Here is a 12,945-nt window from a genome sequence, read left to right as displayed (position 1 = left end):
ATCAGACAAATGGTTTGACGCCGAACTCCTACACCTAAAGAGGCATTTCAGACAACTAGAAAGAACATGGAAAAAACAGAAACAAGACCACAATAAAACAGAATGGAGATACCAAATCAAACAATACAAAATCAAACTGAAGGAAAAACGTAAAGACTACTACTCCAAACTCATTGGCACTGAAAAACCAGACACCAAAAAACTTTTCAGCATTGTAAAAAACCTCACAGATACCAAACCCTTCCTCGCCACCCAAGGAACCCAGACTCCATCAGCTTCACAACTATCGGACTACTTCAAAAATAAAATCATCACAATCAGAGCCACATTCAACAATTCTCAAAACATCATAGAAGAGATACTAATAAAACCCACAAAAGATGAAGCCATCTCAGCAGATAGGACCTGGACCAACTTCCCAACGACACAATGGTCAGACCTGGACCGGCTGTACAAAAAATACAGTAAATCCTCCTGTGATTTGAACAACTGTCCTCCTTACCTATTAGCAACAGCATCCACCAAATTCATCGCTTGTCTCACTCTATGGTTGCAAACCACTCTCAAGGAAGGTCAGTTCCCTCCGGAACTTGGCGAAATCATAATCACCCCCATACTAAAAGACCCCAAAGGCCCAATAGACAACCCAACAAATTATAGACCAATCGCTTCTATCCCACTATACATCAAACTCATAGAGGGTCTAGTAGCACAATATCTATCCTACTACCTAGAAGACCACCACATTCTGCATCCAACTCAATCTGGTTTCAGAGCTAATCACAGCACAGAAACATTACTGGTATCTTTACTTGATATAGCCCGACAGCACCTCAGCAAAGGAAACAAGTTACTAATCATCCAACTCGACCTTTCAGCAGCATTTGACTTAGTAGATCATCCAATACTTCTCCAGACACTAGATGCCATAGGAATAACTGGTAAAGTTCACAACTGGTTCCAAGGATTCCTTCAAACAAGATCATATAGAGTTAAGTCAAAAGATATTTTATCCGAACCCTGGACAAACCCCTGCGGAGTACCACAAGGATCCCCACTATCGCCCATACTATTCAACCTCTTCATAGCTTCCTTAGGCACTGCCCTAGACGCCCTAAATATAACTTCTTTCAGCTACGCAGATGACATAACCATCATTCTCCCATTTGACATCCAAGTCCCCAGCTCCAATGGACACCTAAAAACACTGGAAACAGTAGAAAAATGGATGATGAACCATAAGCTGAAACTGAATGCAGAGAAAACCAAATTCCTACTACTAGAGAAGGAACAAAAGCCATCTATAACAGAACTGGAAGTAAACGCAATCAAATATCCCACACAGAGCACTCTCAAAATTCTAGGAATACAATTAGACAGACGCTGCACTATGCAGACACAGATACACAAAGTCATACAGAAGGCATTCTTCACCATGCGAAACCTAAGAAAAATAAGAAAGTTCTTTACCAAAGAACACTACAAGATCATTGTACAATCCCTCACACTCAGTACCTTGGATTACTGCAACAGCCTCTACCTACCATGCCCAAACATGATAAAACAACTACAGACCGTTCAGAACACAGCCATCAGACTCATCTACTGTCTCAGCAAATTTGACCACATCACTCCCGCCTATGTAGACTCTCACTGGCTTCCGATAAAAGCAAGAACTCAATTCAAGTTCTATTGTCTACTATTTAAAGTAACCCATGGAACTGCCCCCTGTTACCTAAACAACCGCCTATACCGCTACCACTCATCCAGATCAAGAAGAACTCAAAACCTATTCACCTTCCCCCCCTCATAATGGAACCCGACGTAAGAAACTATACGACAGCCTTCTAGCGACACAGGCAGCGAAAATTGACCCCACCATCACCAAACTAATGATCAACACAACAGACATCAAAGTGTTTCGAAGAGAAATCAAAACATTTCTATTCAAAAAACATGTCCTTACCAACTAATATCCTCCCCTTTCGCACAAGCTCTCCCTCTATTGAATAACACAATAGTCATCTCCTAGAACCTTTCCTTCCAAACATATTCTGACTCCTATATAAGCATTTACCTCACTATCCAACAAACTTCTTACGTCATTATTAGGTAACTTCTAGTCTGTAACCCGTATATACTGATATTCTCTACTGTATCCTGTTATCACTTGATTCTCTGCTATGTAATTCTTACAATTGAATCCTCTACCACACCATGTAAAGTACATGAATCACTGTTATGTAATTTCTCTAGATAATCGTTGTTACGCAATTCTCTCGGTAATGTCCAGATCTCTTATAATTTGTAATCCGCCTAGAACTGCAAGGCACAGGCGGAATAGAAATCACTATTGTAATGTAAATAAGGTCTCACCAAAGTCTTATACAGGGGCATCAATACCTCCTTTTTCCTACTGGCCATACATCTCCCTATGCAACCTAGCATCCTTCTAGCTTTTGCCGTCACGTTTTCAACCTGGTTGGCCACCTTAAGATCATCGCATACAATCACACCCAAGTCCCGCTCTTCTGTCGTGCACATAAGTTCTTCACCCCCTAAACTGTACCGTTCCCTCGGATTTTTGCAGCCCAAATGAATGACCTTGTATTTCATAGCATTAAATTTTAGCTGCCAAATTTCAGACCATTCTTCAAGCTTCGCCAGGTCTTTCTTCATGTTATTCACGCCATCCGGTGTGTTTACTCTATTGCAGATTTTGGTATCATCCGCAAAGAGGCAAATCTTACCCGACAACCCTTCAGCAAAACCGTTTATAAAAATGTTAAAAAGAATAGGTCCAAGAACAAAAACTTGAGGCACACCACTGATAACATCCCTTTCCTCAGAGTGATCTCCATTGATCACTACCCTTTGTCGCCTTCCACTCAACCAGTTCTTGACCCAGCCCATCACTTTGGGACCTATATCAAAGGCACTCAGTTTATTTATTAGATATCTGTGTGGAACACTGTCAAAGGCTTTGCTAAAATCTAAATACACCACATCTAGCGCACACCCTCTATTCAATTCACTGGTCACCTAGTCAAAGAAATTGATCAGATTTGTCTGACAAGACCTACCTCTAGTGAATCCATGTTGCCTCCAGTCCTGTAATCCACAGGATTACAGAAACTTCACCATTCTCTGTTTTTAAACTGTTTCCATTAGTTTGCTTACCACAGAAGTCAGACTTACCTGGCCTGTAATTCCCTACTTCTTCCTTAAGACTAAAAAAAATCAGACCACATCACCCCATATTTCAAAAAACTCAATTGGCTACCGTTCGAGGCAAGAATTATCTTCAAATTTGGGTGCCTATGTTACAAGACACTTTTTGGCACTTCACCCACCTATCTCCTAAGACACTTTGTCCTACAGGACAAACCCCACCTCTCTCGCAAACCCTTACTATTCGCGTTCCCAAACCTCAAGGGATGCCGATTGAAAAGATTCATTGATAGGACACTATCCTTCCAAGCAGGAATCTGGAACAACACCCTAGGCGACCTCCTCCTGAACTCTCCGACATACCAATCTTTCAGAAAAGCAATAGAAAACCACCTTTTCGACAAATTCGTTTGAATACCCATCCTTCCAACCCTAACGAACACCCTTCATCATTCCCCCTATGCTGTCATATCCCGATGCACCTATACTAGCTACAAACCTGTACCTGTTGCTATACCTGTACACTGTAATCACTTGTAATCACTTGCGTCATTACTGTACCTGTTGCTCGTTTGCTTCATTACTGTGTATTGTCTTGAACTGAAAAGGTATGATGGGATATAAATAAAGCTATTATTATTATATCCACCTTTCTCCAGTCCTCCGATACCACTCCTGACTCTAGAGACTCATTGAAATGGTCAGTCAGCAGAGCCACCAGAACTTCCCTAAGTTCCATCAGCACCCTCGGATGTACACCATCCGGCCCATCGCTTTGTCTACCTTTATTTTAGCTAGCTCCTCATGAACACAACCCTCTGAAAATCGATCAGGGTCTATTACTCTTCCATTCCTATTCACGTTTGTCTTCTGTGGTCCCGCACTCGGCACTTCAGCCATGAACACAGAACAGAGATATTTGTTAAGCAAGTTGGTCTTTATCAGCTTCTACATATTCCTCCCCTTCACCTTTGAGTCTCACAATGCCACTTTTGCACTTCTTCCTATCACTAATAGGTTCCCCCCCTCTCTTAAACTTAATTGTATCCACTACAGCACACTCTGTATGTACCCCGTATTTGGCCCTTCCCTCACCTAAATTGTTATTGTAAACGAGTTTGACCCTACGATTGCTTTGTTATGTTCATCTTTTTTCTAATCGCACTGTATGTAACTCATCTATCTGTTGTGAACCGCCTTGAACTCCCTGGGTATGGCGGTATACAAAATAAAAATATTATTATTATTATTATTATTATAATATATACGAATTAGTTTAACTAGATTTTGTCTGTTTTTCCATAGCTATAATTAAATGCTATGGGGCTCACAAAAAAACACACCAAAAAACATCTACAAAGTGGCCTAAATGGGTACTTCGACGATCAAAAAGCCTGATTGTCCAAGTACCCATAACCAAAACTGATTTTAGACATATCTAAAGAAGTTCAACATTCTTCACAATTCCCAATCCGATTTCCGCACAAACCACAGCACAGAAACTGTCTTAGCTGCTCTGACCAATTACCTCCTCCACCTGTTCTCACTGGGCAAAGTGCCCTAGTACTCCAATTTGACCTAAGCAGCGCCTTCGATCTGGTCGACCATGACATCCTGCTCCGCTGCCTTGACTCCATCGGCATTACTGGCCAAGTTCTAAACTGGTTCTCAAGCTTCCTAACTAACCGTACTTACCAGGTCCACAGCAATGGAACCTTCTCCCATCACTGGCGCAATCCCTGCGGAGTCCCACAAGGCTCCCCTCTATCCCCCTCCCTTTTCAACATTTACTTGGCCCCTCTGGCACGGATACTAGCCGACTTAAACCTAAAATCATTCATATACGCAGATGACATCACCATTATCATTCCCCTAACTTCATTCACACAACAGACGGAACAACTCACCTCTTCTGTCCTCACCAAATTAGAACTATGGACCTCACAATTCAAATTAAAATTGAACACCGAAAAAACCAAAATTTTCCTGGCAAGTCCTACCCATAAATTAACAAACACTTCCCTGAAATTGAACGGCCTAGACTATCCTATCAACCCCACCATAAAAATCCTTGGAGTCCTCTTAGACAGATGCTTGACCTTCGAAGATCATACCAGTGCCCAGGTCAAAAAATGTTTCTGCTCCCTCTGGAAACTTCGCACCATTAAACGCCACTTCGACCACCTCTCCTTCCGACTTCTGGTCCAGTCACTAATCTTAAGCATACTGGACTATTGTAACATCATATACCTGGGATCCTATAAAAACACCATCAAACGTTGAAGAATAGTTCAAAATGCTGCCGTCCGCCTCATCTTCGGCCTCAAAAAATATGACCACGTTAGCCCCTATTACACTAAACTCCACTGGCTGCCAGTGGAGGCAAGAATCATCTTTAAATTTGCCTGCCTCTGCTACAAAACCTTAGCAGGCTCTTCACCAATCTACCTGTCTGATCAAAGGGCTGCCTCTACAAGAAATTTCTTGACAGATCCCTAGCATTCCAAGCAGGCAAATGGAACAAATGCCTCACAGCCCTCATCTCCAATTCCCTCCCTACCAAATGTTCAGGAAGTCAATCAAAATCTACCTGTTTGACAAATTCCTCTAATTTCTCCCCACCTCTTCCTTGACCTCCTCCTCTGACCTCGACTTCCCTCCAGACTCTCCGACTCCTCCAATCTTGTCAGCCACTAAATGGCTTAACAAAATGGATCACTCTATCCAACTAATTACCCTGTCTTCGTTACTCCCCATACTAAATGCCTCTACTCTGCCTTATCGAACACCGCAGTATGTATCTACGCCGTAGGTAACTCTGCTGTATGTAACACCGCTCTATGTAACTTACAGCAAATGTAACTTCTCTGCAAATGTAACCTAGCTGTAAAATAACTTCACCGTAAATGTAACATCGCCAAAAATGTAAACGTAGCATCGCTGAAAAATGTAACTTCGCTGTAAATGTACAGTCTCTTCATCTGTAAACCGCATAGAACTTCCATGGTAATGTGGTATACAAGAATAAAGTTATTATTATTATTATTATTATTATCTAAAACCAGCTTAGGCCTTTCCCCTGCCTCTAAACGCATAGAGCGAAAAGAGGCGTTTTTAGAGGAGGGGAAAAGGCGGGAGGTGGGCAGGAGGTGGGCCGACCTAGACATAGTTGTACAGCAGGTATAACCAAAGGTGTAGGCAGGTTGCTTAGTCGGCACTTATATGTTTTGACATAGACCAAGTCAAAACAGGTATAAGTGCTGAAAAAGGGGCCCCTGAGCTGATCGCGGCTGCCACGATCAGCTCAATGGCCCCAGCAACCTGCCTACCCCCTACCGCAATGATCATGGCAGGAGAGATGGCTCATCTCTCCTGCCGTGATAGCATTTGCTCCCCCCCCGAACCGCGGCACTTCAGGGGGACGATCGCGGCAGGAGGTATGAGCCATCTCTCCTGCTGCGATCCACCCCCCCTTCCCCGATCGGATTGGGCAGGAGGGAGCCCAACCCCTCCTGCCCCGACGCAGCCCCCTCTGCTCGACATGACATGGTTCCAGCAGGAGGGACTGGGCATTCCTCCTGCCGGCAATGTACGGGGAGGGTTCCAGCAGGAGGGACTGGACTTCCCTCCTGCTGGTGATGTATGTGGGTACAGTGGGGTTAGGATAAGGTTTGGAAAGCTCACAATCTATCTAGCATACCTGAGGCTATGGAGGACTGAGTGACTTGCCCAGGGTCACAGGGAGCAGCTTGGGGTTTGAACCCACAACCCCAGGGTGCTGAAGCTGTAGCTCCAACAACTTCGGGAAATTCTAGAAACAACTCTCTACCGGCACTTCAGTTAATTAACAAATGCAGTTTAAAATGGCAAAAAAATACAATGGTAAAATACCTACCAATACCTAAATACTGTAATATGTACCGGAATTGTGCCTACATAGGCACTTTAGACTGTCTAACTAGGGATACCAGATGGTCAGGTTTCCCCTGACATATCCTCTTTTTGAGGTGGGACTCCAGGCAGCTTTTTAATTTTATAATTTTTGTCTAGGGAAACCGGACATCTAGTATAGAGGTTCTCAACACTTGCCAGCAATGTATATCTCCCACCTAGGGTAGGCGTTAGGTGAGGGCAAACAGAGCAGCTGTGGGGACAACAGAGAGGAGAAAAGATGATGAATGGAAGTGGAGAGAGGGGGGGGGAGCAGACGCCAATGGAAGTGGGAAGAAAAAAGGGAGGAGCAGATGCTGAAAGAAGTGGGGAGGAGAGAGAGAGAGAGAGAGGGGAGTATAAGCTGAATGTAAGTGAAGAAAGAGAGGGGAGAGTCACTGGAAGAAAGTGGGAAGGAAAGAGAGTGTTGGACTCATGGAGAATGAGATGTTGGATAGGGAGGGAAGAAAGGAGGGAAGGAGAAATGTCACAGTGGAAGGGGGAGAGGGCAGAGAGTGAAAAGTTGGACTCAGAGGGAGAAAGAGATAAGTTGGTTGGGAGAGGGAATGAGGATCAGAGAAGAGGAAGCATGCAGGAGGAAGAGGAAAAGAAATGTTGAACTGGTGGAGGGAAAGGAGAGAGGAATGTTGGACTTGGAGGGGGCCAGAAAGGAGGAAGGGAGGGGAGATATTGGGCTGCAGGGGCAATTTTCTCTGTTAGCTCCCTCTCTCTTTGGAACAGTATCTCAAATTATTTACATGAAAAATCCAACTCTTGCCAATTTTAAGGTGAAGTTAAAGACATTTCTCTTTCACGATGCTTTTGTAACTGTCCTTTTAAGGACGACTTAGATTCAAGAAAGGTTTTTACCTTTAGTTCCCCATTCCTTTGTTATTCTTCCCCTTGTGTGTTCTCTTTCTCTCTATCAATTGTAGCCCTTCTTCCTTTTTGTTCCCGTTTGTCAACATCTTTAAAAAATGTAATTTACCCTGGTCTGTTTCTATTTAAAATGTATTTTATTTGGCACATTGTTTTGGCATTTTTGTACACCGCCTAGAAGGCTTGATTGGGAAGTATAAGAAATTTTAAATAAACTTGAAATTTGAAGGGAGACAGAAACGTTACACCAGTGCGGGAAGAAGGAGAGATGATTCAAGGAAGGGAGTAATGACAGACAAGGGAGGGAAGGAGGAGCGAGAGATGCCAGACTGTGAGAAGGGTGGAAGGAAGGAGAGAGATGTCAGATCAGTGGGGGAGAGGGAGGGAAGGAGAGAAATATCATACCATGGAAACGGGGAGGGAAGGAGAGAGAAATGCCAGACCATGGGAGAGGAGAGAGATAGAAAAGGAAGGGAAGACATGGAAAAGTAGACTTTGAGAAGACAGCAGAAAAACGGAAAAAAAAGTTGAATGTTAAAAGTTAATGCCAAAGATGGATGCAGTGCAGAAAGTGAAGAAGGAAATAAAAACAGTCAGTGGATAAGAAGACCCTGGAAAGGCGGTTAAGAACACAGACAGAAGGAACTGCAAACAGAGACTGAGAAAAAATTATTAGAAAGATAAAATCACCATACAATAAAGGTAGAAAAAGTGATTTTATTTTCAATTTAGTGATTGAAATGCAGTGGCGTACCAAGGGGGGGGGGGGGGGCGATCCGCCCCGGGTGCCAGCCCTGAGGGGGTGTTCCCGGCCTTGCCGCTCAGTCCCGAAGGACCGCTCACCCCTCTGACCTTCCAGCACACTTATGAAGCAGCCCGCAGCAGGATCGCGACATCAGCAATCCCTGAGCTGCTTGGGCGCTGCTTCCTGCGCCGTGGTCCCGCCCCTCCTCTGACGTCAGAGGAGGGGGCGGGACCGCGGCGCAGGAAGCAGCTCCTAAGCAGCGCAGGGATAGCTGACGTCGCGATCCTGCTGCGGCTGCTTCATAGGTAGTGCGGGGAGGCCAGGGGGGCGAGCGGTCCTTCGGGGTGGGTCGGGGCATCAGGCCTTCAGGGTGGGGCGGGCGGGCAGGCAGGCTTTCAAGGGGGAGGGGGGTGACAGGCAGGCAGGCCTTCAAGGGGGGACAGGCCTTCAAGGGGGGGTGCAGGCCTTCAAGGGGGGGTGCAGGCCTTCAAGGGGGGGACAGGCCTTCAAGGGGGGGACAGGCAGGCAGGCCTTCAAGGGGGGGGGACAGGCCTTCAAGGGGGGGGGACAGGCCTACAAGGGGGTGGGACAGGCCTTCAGGGGGGTGCCGACCTACAAGGGGGTGCCGGCCTTCAAGGGGGGGACAGGCCTTCAAGGGGGGGGACAGGCAGGCAGGCCTTCAAGTGGGGGGACAGGCCTTCAAGGGGGGGACAGGCCTTCAAGGGTGGGACAGGCAGGCAGGCCTTCAAGGGGGGATAGGTCTTCAGGGGGTGTGCAGGCCTTCAAGGGTGTGCAGGCCTTCAAGGGGGGGATAGGCCTTCAGGCGGTGTGCAGGCCTTCAAGGGGGTGCAGGCCTTCAAGGGGGGGGACAGGCCTTCAAGGGGGGGACAGGCAGGCAGGCCTACAAGGGGGTGGGACAGGCCTACAAGGGGGTGGGACAGGCCTTCAAGGGGGGGACAGGCCTTCAGGGGGGTGCAGGCCTTTGGGGGGGTGCCAACCTTCAAGGGGGTGCACTAGGCCTTCAAGGGGGGGGACAGGCCTTCAAGGGGGGGACAGGCAGGCAGGCCTTCAAGGGGGGGACAGGCCTTCGGGGGGTGCAGGCTTTCAGGGGGGTACAGACCTTCAAGGGGGATATAAGGGGGGGGACAGGCCTACAAGGGGGTGGGACAGGCCTTCAAGGGGGGTGCAGGCCTTCAAGGGGGGACAGGCAGACCTTTAAGGGGGGACAGGCCTTTGGGGGGACCCTGGTTTAGAAGTACACAGAGGGAAGGGGGTGTTCAAAGAGACGTGCATATGCCAAACTTTGGGGGGGGAGGAAAGAAATAATGGGTCTGAAAATAGAGGAGAGGGAGAGAGATGATGGACCATGGGATTTAGGGAGGGAAGGAACAGAAAGGGAGAGAAATTGGACACAAGGGATGGGGTGGAGGAGGGATAGAGATACTGGATAGAAGGGTAATTGGGAAAAGAAAGGGAGAGATGGTGGACTCTGGGGTGGTGGGGAAAGAGGGAGAGATGCCGGATGAAAGGGTACTTAAGAAAAGGTGGATCTGTGGAGGGAGATGAAAAAAAGGAAAGATACCAGACTTCCTGGGGAGGGAAGGGACATGGAAAGGGAGGACAGAGTTGGCAGATGGATGGTTAGCATGTAGAAAGAAGAAAGAAGGAGACCCTGGCAAGCAAGTTATCGGAAGAAAACCAGAGCCTTGGACCAACAAGATTTGAAATATAACCAGACAACAAAAGGTAGAAAAATTAATTTTATTTTCTGTTTTGTGATTATAATATGTCAGATTTGAAATGTGTATCCTGCCAGAGCTGGTGTTGGACTGCAAACGTGAGCTAGGATTTAACAGAGAGAGGAAAAGTCCTTTTTGTTTCTTTATTTTATTTACACCACAGCGCCAGTGTGGTTAGGAGAAGCCAAAGGGGGTGAAAAAGCTATAAAACCCACCAGGAGTTTTGAAAAAAATCACCCAACTGGGCAGGAATATCGAATTGAAAAACCAATTCAATAGGTTGAATCGAATCGAAATTTTTTTTCCTGAATCTGGCAGCATTAGTTTGCGCTACCGTCTTAGACTTTAGGACCTGGGATTGGGGAGAGATGGCATCCTCAGTACTTTATAATGCAAGTGAAATGAGGATTTGGTCAGACTTTTGAAGGGTCTGCAGAAAAAAAATATTGTATAGGCCGGGGACATGAGACAGCAGGAAATGGGAACTTTTCTTCCTTCTATTTTTGTGAATGGAAAGGCTGAGGATGTCAGAGAGTTCAGTTAAAATATATGCTTTATAAGAAAATACAGTGGTGCCTCACACAACGAACTTAATTGGTTCCAGGAGTAAGTTTGTTATGCGAAAAGTTTGTTATGTGAAACGCGTTTTCCCATAACAATACATGTTAAAAAAAATAATTCGTTCTGTAGCATAAAATATGCTAAGATGACAAAAAAAAAGATAAATTTATCTTGTTAGAGCTGGTGTTAGACACAACTGGGGACTGCAAAGTCCAGGCAGAGGCTTACGGCTCTCTTTGACCAGGGGGGACAGTTGCCCTAGTTGCACTACCCTAACCCTATTCCTGCTATGTGTGACTGTGGTATTCTGTTAGCATGATATTTCTGTGTAGCATTCTATAATAATTTGGCTTATTCAATTTTCTTGATAGTAGAGGGGATATATGTGAAGGGGAGGGGAGACAGGGGTTTTGTTGATCCTTGCTGTGTATTATAATCACCCCCCACATACTCCCCAGTACCTTTTTAATCATCCCCCCTCGGTACCTTTTTTAATTCCTCCCATCTTTCCCAGCCAGTGGCGTACAGGCCAGAAGCGCAGAGATCAGGAGCAATTCCTCTGCACGCCTGTGTGGGCCCATGCCGATCTCCGAATGGCTGCTGTTAGTTCTTGTGAGTCCCGCGAGAGCTGACTGCAGCCATTCAGAGATCAGCGCAGGCCCAGGCAGTAGCACAGAAGGCTTGCTCTTGATCTCTGCGCTTCTGGCTGGGAAATTTGCTAGACCACCAGTTACCAGTGAGCGGGTGAGATTAAAGTTGCAGCAGTGGTGGCTTTTTAAAAAAAATATGTGGCGGCGGGGGGAGGTTTAAAAATATGCGGTGGCGGCAGAGGCTTAAAAATATGCAGCAGCGGCGGCAGGGGGGTTTAAAATATGTAGCGCCACTGCACAGGGAGCCAGGCGGAGAGAGGGCAGTTAAGCGCAGTGCCTGCGCGGAAGGATGCAGCTCGGGCGACTTCGTTGTGTGAAACGAAGTTCGTTGTAGGAAGCAAGACATGAAGTTCGTTGTGCGCAGCGTTCGCTGTGCGAGGCGTTCGTTATGCGAGGCACCACTGTATAATAATGTGTTTTATAAAGTTTATAGCATAGCTGGCCTACCCAGTGAGGTGTTCCTAGTGGTGGTGGTGGCAGCGTGTCAATGTGTTGATTGGAAGAGGTGGTCTGGGAAATTCTGCTGAGCAAACTCCGGGCCCATTTCCACCCCCCAGTTAGTCCACTCCACTCAACTGGTTCACACACTGAGTGGGTCTTTGGGTGTTGTTTTGGAATCTCTTCCAGTGGTTTATCAGTATCTCCTTCTGGTCCAAGGAAGGAAACTTTGTTATCCTTAGCATTGACCTACAGAATATGTTTGTACAACACTGCTTGTGTGGCATTAGGCTATGTAGTGATCGAAAGAAAAAAACAGACCTTTGCACATTTTTGCACTATATGGTGGGTGTATGAGGAGATTCACATTTCCTGCACAGCTAAGTCCATGTGAAGTTACCTTGTGCTGTATTTGACATCTAGCAAGGTCTCTGTTTGAAAGGAAAGATCTAAACTTAAAAATGAAGTAGCCAGAAGTTATGGTAAAAGCAGATAGTGTAGCTGGTTTTAAGAAAGATTTGGACAAATTCCTGGAGGAAAAGTCCATAATCTGTTATTAAGACATGGGGAAAGTGTCTGCTTGCCCTAGATCGATAGCATGGAATGTTGCTACTCTTTGGGTTTTGACCAGGTATTAGTGTCCTGGATTGGCTACCATGAGAATGAGCTACTGGGCATGATGGACCATTGGTCTGACCCAGTTAGGCTATTCTTATGTTATGTTCTCATCTGTAGGGGCCTTTGTTTTCACTTTTTATTTTAATGTATTTTTTTTCTGGGAACTTATCAATGTTTTTTTATAATGGAAGAGAATTAATGTGTGTGGGATGAG

This window comes from Geotrypetes seraphini, chromosome 4 (assembly GCF_902459505.1).
Source record: "Geotrypetes seraphini chromosome 4, aGeoSer1.1, whole genome shotgun sequence".
Lineage (NCBI taxonomy): Eukaryota > Metazoa > Chordata > Amphibia > Gymnophiona > Dermophiidae > Geotrypetes > Geotrypetes seraphini.
This window is presented reverse-complemented; position numbering follows the sequence as displayed.